General features: G+C 46.3%; 1 protein-coding gene across 4 annotated transcripts in view; it reads left to right on the top strand.

Annotated features, from left to right (window-relative positions):
- Pcif1 (Phosphorylated CTD-interacting factor 1) overlaps window positions 1-4,539 on the top strand; it is a 125,823-nt gene extending 121,284 nt beyond the window's left edge. For all 4 annotated transcript variants that reach the window (XM_075877342.1, XM_037427503.2, XM_075877341.1 and 1 more), the window contains one exon: window positions 1-4,539. This exon is cut by the window's left edge and continues 915 nt beyond it. The gene's annotated coding sequence lies outside the window, so the exon portion shown is untranslated.
- The last annotated feature ends 1,023 nt before the right edge of the window (window positions 4,540-5,562 follow it).

Genomic DNA, 5,562 nt, shown 5'->3' with positions numbered 1-5,562 from the left:
AGCAATGCGTGTCGAGCACTCGCATGCTCGCTGCGTCCGCAAGTGCTGCAAGCGAACACGTGAAATTTCTTGCCCACTCATTGAATTCTTTTACGCTACAACAGGACTTTTCCTACGATACAGAGGATATTCCTTTTTCTGCGAGCAACGGACCAGTCGTGACTATACATGCTCGTCGTGGCAGCAGCCAGCTTTGACCTCGTGTTCAAAAACTAAAAAATGATAATCACGAAGTTCATCCCGTGTTCGCGTTACAGGACTGATACATGTGTTTTAAATTCTTCTACAGATAGTCCCGAAAGCACTATTGCAGGATTTTGGGCTATTTGAGTGTTACGCATGTTTTGTGCATAAAATGAATCATAGCTTTATTTGTTTTAAATCACTCGCTGGTCTAAGTATGCACATGCTTTCTTTCACGGCAGAATATTTTCACATTGCAAAGTAAACAAGTAAATAGAGTTAACGGTGTGCCGCCTGTTTTCAAAGGTGCAGCACTTTCCTCAAAAAGGGCTTGTGTTGCAGCCTTATGAGGCGCTGCACACTTGCGTTGACATTGCATGTCCAGTTGGTTATAAGTTGTGGAAGTAGAAGTTTGAGAAAAACATTGCAGATGTGGTTGGAGTGCCGAGGGCTGCCCGAACCACACCGTAGTGCAGGGCATGTTATCATGATCTTTTCATCAATGATTAAAGAACAGAAAACAGTCAAACACGGATATATCAAACTCGAAGGAGATCGCGAATTAGTTCGGTATATGAAAACTTCGATATAAAAATAGAGGCCCCGAGAGCTTACCTGTAGCGAATCATCACCTACAATAGGCGCATTTAAGAATGACAACTAATTCCGCACACACGCCGCAACAGAATTATTTATTTGTGTGAAAAAATCGCTAATCTGGGCCTGCTTTTTCATTTTTTAAATGTTGAAGATGCTAGTCTCGATCTTATCAAGGCTGTCTTGGTGGGACAACCCGGTTCCCTCCATGTGGCCGATAAAATTGCAAATGATGCCGAACGCTGCCGTCATTCAGCGGCGGAGTACGCTCATGTAGCCAGCGCCTCGTTCGGACAATCCTCCTCGTCACATGAGCTGTCGGCCTGGACATTGCAGTCCGCTTCCACGAAGTCGTCCACAGACACTTCGTGTGGAACTGCTGCCGAGAAGCAGGGCGACAACTAGCGAAACGCATCGTCTATGCGCTCGTCATCGTCTTCTTCACCGGTTTGTGCAAGTTCTGCCGTATCGAAGCCTGTCTTGCGGAAGCAGTTGACCACTGTTTCCATCTTCACGTCTTGCCAGGCATTGAAGATCTCCGCGGGAAAAAACTTTGCAAAGATTTCTGGCCACTCCTTCGTCATCCACTGCTGGATGTCCTGGCTGCTGACAGGGTCGCTTTCGCCAGAATTGGTTTTGCCAACAATGTTGTAGCGCTGCTTAAATCGATGATGCCACCCGCTGTTGTCGGCGAAGTAGTTTCATCGAGTGCAGCGGCAAACCATTTGGCCTTCGCGATCACAATTGGGCCATCCACTAGAATGTTCTTCGTGCGCACTTCTAAAAACTAGGCCTAGAGTGTCTTTTCTACATTCCCATAGGCAGAAGCGCTCACATTACAAGACTCCGGCGTTCACTGCTCCACTGCTTTTGCCTTGATACCTGCCTTGTTTTTCAACAAGGTACTCGGTGTGCTCCGTGGTATCCCGAAGTCATCCACGATGGCCAAACATTTCTCACCCGCCTTCAACTTCGTCGCTAAGTCAAGGGTCTTGCGCTTGTAGGTGCTGTCCATAGCTACACGAGAAGTCGACAATTCAAGGAGTCCGCAGCAGCTTTGCACACCACACACGCAAAAGAAAAATGCTGCACATGCGGTAGTACGTAGGCGTCGCGATGGCGGAAGCAACACAGTGCTCGCAAGGCGATGGCCACTGCGAGGGCAACAGCAAAAGGCGCGATAAGTGGTTGGCTAATCAAAACTCGAAAACAGCAACATAAATAAAAGGAAAAGTGAAAAGAGGAGGACGTCTGCTCCTTCGTTCCCGCTCTCCGAGCCGACATGTACGCAAAGAAAGCACGAGGAGAGAAAGAGAAATGAAAAAAAAAAGCCGTTCCGCAAGTTAGAGATTGTGCCGTGGATTGTGCATTCCAAGCCCTCTTGCCCTTACCTTTTTTCGAGCGTTTCAGTGCTTGGCGGAGCGCACCTTCCAGCTTGCATGTGGAGATGGCGAGTGGGGGGAGGGGGGGAGTGCCAAAGCGCACCTTCCAGCTCGCCGCGATATATCCGAAGGTGGGTAAAAATACCATTCGATATAAACGTGCGAATTTCTATACCTTTACAAAGGAATTTCAAGGGGATAACTTGAGAGTTCGATATATGCGGGTGCGATATAACCGTGTTCGATTGTACTTTTTGTTCAACTTGTAGAACTAATAGCTCTGCGCGGAGGCATTCTGTTATCAGCGATGTGACACCTATTTCACTCGTGGAGTGCCCGTCATATAATTTTGTAGCGTGGCGCGACAAGGCAACTTAAACAGGCTTCTTGTCCTAACACACTCGTATACCCTTGGTTGGAACATGCTTTCTACAGTGCACACTCTCTAAAAATTGGTTCGCTGTAGGCTGCCTTCTTAGTAAAGAAATTCAAGACTTTGTTAGTTGATAATTTCTGCAGTTTTATGGCCATCGTTCACTGCTTTTAGTAAAATTTTAAAAAAAGCAATTGCTTTGTCGATTTCAAGAGCTTGTAGCTGTTCACGAACCGTATCACACGCTTTGCGATGTCTGCAGTGAGTTCTTCAGGCGGGAGATTTTCCGGGGCAGGAGATTCGTTTTTTTTCTTTGCCTCTTCCATTATTCGTTTCAGATCAAGGTCTGCCTGGGTCATTTCAGCTGTACACGAGCATGAGCTTGTTTGTTGCTCGCTCTCAGTGGGCAGCGCAAAGTCAGATGTTCCCTCCAAAAATCCTGCAGCTGCAGCATGTTCGTCTTCGCTGAAGAAATCATGCTTGACATCTCCATGCATGCTTTCATCTGCGCCGCCACTTAGGGCACTTTCGTTCGTGCGAACTGATGTACTGTCTTCTGCCACTTCTCTTCGAGGAAGCTTCCTTATCCTAGGAGGGCTTATCTTTTGCATATATATAACAGGTAATTCGGAAACAGCGTTGGGACAGCAGTTGGTAAGAGCAATTGCAGTTTAGTGCCTTTCTTGTAGTCATTTTCAGCAAAGTGCCGGGAACAAACCAAAGAATCGTCGCTGGGTACCCACCTGCTTTTGTTTCCTCTAGTACCCTGCCTGAAGATGATTCTGAGCCAAGTTTGTCGGTGTTCAGCATCTGATGGAAATTCATGGTAGGCCAAATCGGGATGTTTTTTTTTTTTTTTTTCGTTAACGTGCACCGGGGAACGAAACAGTTCTTTGGCATGCTGCCGCTCAAACTACCCAGCTGACCTACGCTTCAGTTTGTAAGGGGCACATCACGTCACAATTAACACGACTTGACTATCGTTACCCGTAAACTCGCACTGCTGTCCAGTAAAAGCGCGCTCTCAATAGCGCGCCTCACCAGAGTCTCCCCTACTTCTAGCACCCCCCTTGAAAGTTGCGGCCGGAACTGTCAGCAACGCTCTCCCTCCGTCCCCAACGCTCGGCGGCTCCACACAGCAGTCTGCACCTTGTGCGCATTGATCCAGCAGCCGTGGTTCTTGTATCAACTCTCGCTGGCACTTACCTCAGGCGCCTTCTTTATAAGGAGATGAGAAATGTTCGCCATCTTGAAAGCGCGAACTTCTGAACACTGATACTGAAACGCTATTTTACACTCTATTATGCCTTGCCGTCACCCCATCTTGGCGCGTTTTTCGAAATTTCATGCCTCAACATCTTCCGCCCGCAATCTCGCCTCTCTCAGTGCATACAGCCCTTTCTTTTTTACTGGGGTTCACTCTCTCCACAATACAAGGCCTCATGATTAGTGCTACTACAATTCTAGACATGAAAACCTCAGCCTAGAACAGCTTCACTGTTAAAAAGCCAGTCGTTATTCCAGGAGTGGTGTGGGCTCATCGCTAATTCTGCCCTTAATTTGTTTTAGACTTTAGAGATTGACCTTACATGTACTAGTTATGTTACACTGATGGAAATTTTATGTAACAGCATGCTTTGCAAATGGGTCACTGTAGCCAAAACCGAACTATTATATTTAATGCTAAGGGAATCACAGAAAATTTCACACTGATAAACCTATATCAATAATGTTTATGTTAACACTAGAACTGTGCAAATAGCAATATTCTGGGTGTGAAGCAAATTCGAATGCAGTTGAAACTCACAATAATGGAATTGGTGAGGAAGGCTTAAAGTTTCGCTCTTGAGGGAGTTGCGTTGGTGCAAAAAGAAAACACATTTTATTGTCAAAAGTCTGTAATCTTACTTTGCTTAGCCTTGCCCTGCAGCAGTTTCATAGCTCTTGACTCGCATTGTAAAAAGTGGTCCATTGCCATGTCATTGATTGATATGTGATGTTTAACATCCCAAAACCACCATATGGTTATGAGAGACGCCGTAGTGGAGGGCTCTAGAAATTTCGACCACCTGGGGTTCTTTAACGTGCACCCAAATCCGAGTACACGGTCCTACAACATTTCTGCCTCCATCGGAAATGCAGCCGCCGCAGCCGGGATGCGAACCCGTGACGTGCGGGTCAGCAGCCGAGTACCTTAGCCACTAGACCACCGCGGCGGGGCTCCATTGCCATGTCGTCATTGTGCTTGCCGAAAAATGAGCGAATTGTGTCCAGGGCAGACAAATCAGACTACGTTCACTACACACAGTTGATATTGCACCAAGCACACACAGCGACTGCTACCGCTCCACACACGTGACCATGTGCAGCAGCAACGGGTACGCAAAGCCAATGAATGAAACTTCATGTGGATGTGGATTTGACTACGTAGTCCGTGATTACGAATTGGCATAACCAGCAGGCAAAGGTGCTATTTCCTCAACCTCTCCTCCTCTTTTAACTTCTGTGGTGGCCAAACTGATATGATGGACAAGGCTGCACTCTCTCCAAGTCTGGAGTTCCAAAGCTGCATCTGGAATGTCTGAAATTTTGGATGCTAAAAATTTGTGGCGTCCAAATTCGTGGGCTTTCTGGCCAAATTTCAGGTCGGAGTGAGGATGGAAGCTGGTTTTCTACAATGCAACCACGCTTCTGCTTGGAAATAGAGTTAAATAACTTCCTATGCTTGGAAATGTAGTAAAAATAATGTTGATGCTTTACGGACGCACACATCCTGTATACAGGCTTTATACAACACACCTAATGTCGCTGAAGTATTGCATAATTTATGCATACATTGCCATCAGGAATCAGAACATGTTATTATCATAACGACTTCATGGTTTACAGAAAGCACACACCTTACTGCGCGTATTCAATTAAAAGGCCTGTCAACAGGCTCCGACTTTTTTTTAACACTCCCCAAACAAGCTCGGCAATTCATAGAGTAGACCGCAGTGTACATGTTTTCTGAATATTACAGAGCTG

This window comes from Rhipicephalus microplus, chromosome X (genome assembly GCF_043290135.1).
Source record: "Rhipicephalus microplus isolate Deutch F79 chromosome X, USDA_Rmic, whole genome shotgun sequence".
Classification (NCBI taxonomy): Eukaryota; Metazoa; Arthropoda; class Arachnida; order Ixodida; family Ixodidae; genus Rhipicephalus; species Rhipicephalus microplus.
The sequence above is the reverse complement of the archived record's forward strand: the minus strand, read 5'-3'. Positions and strand labels throughout refer to the sequence as shown.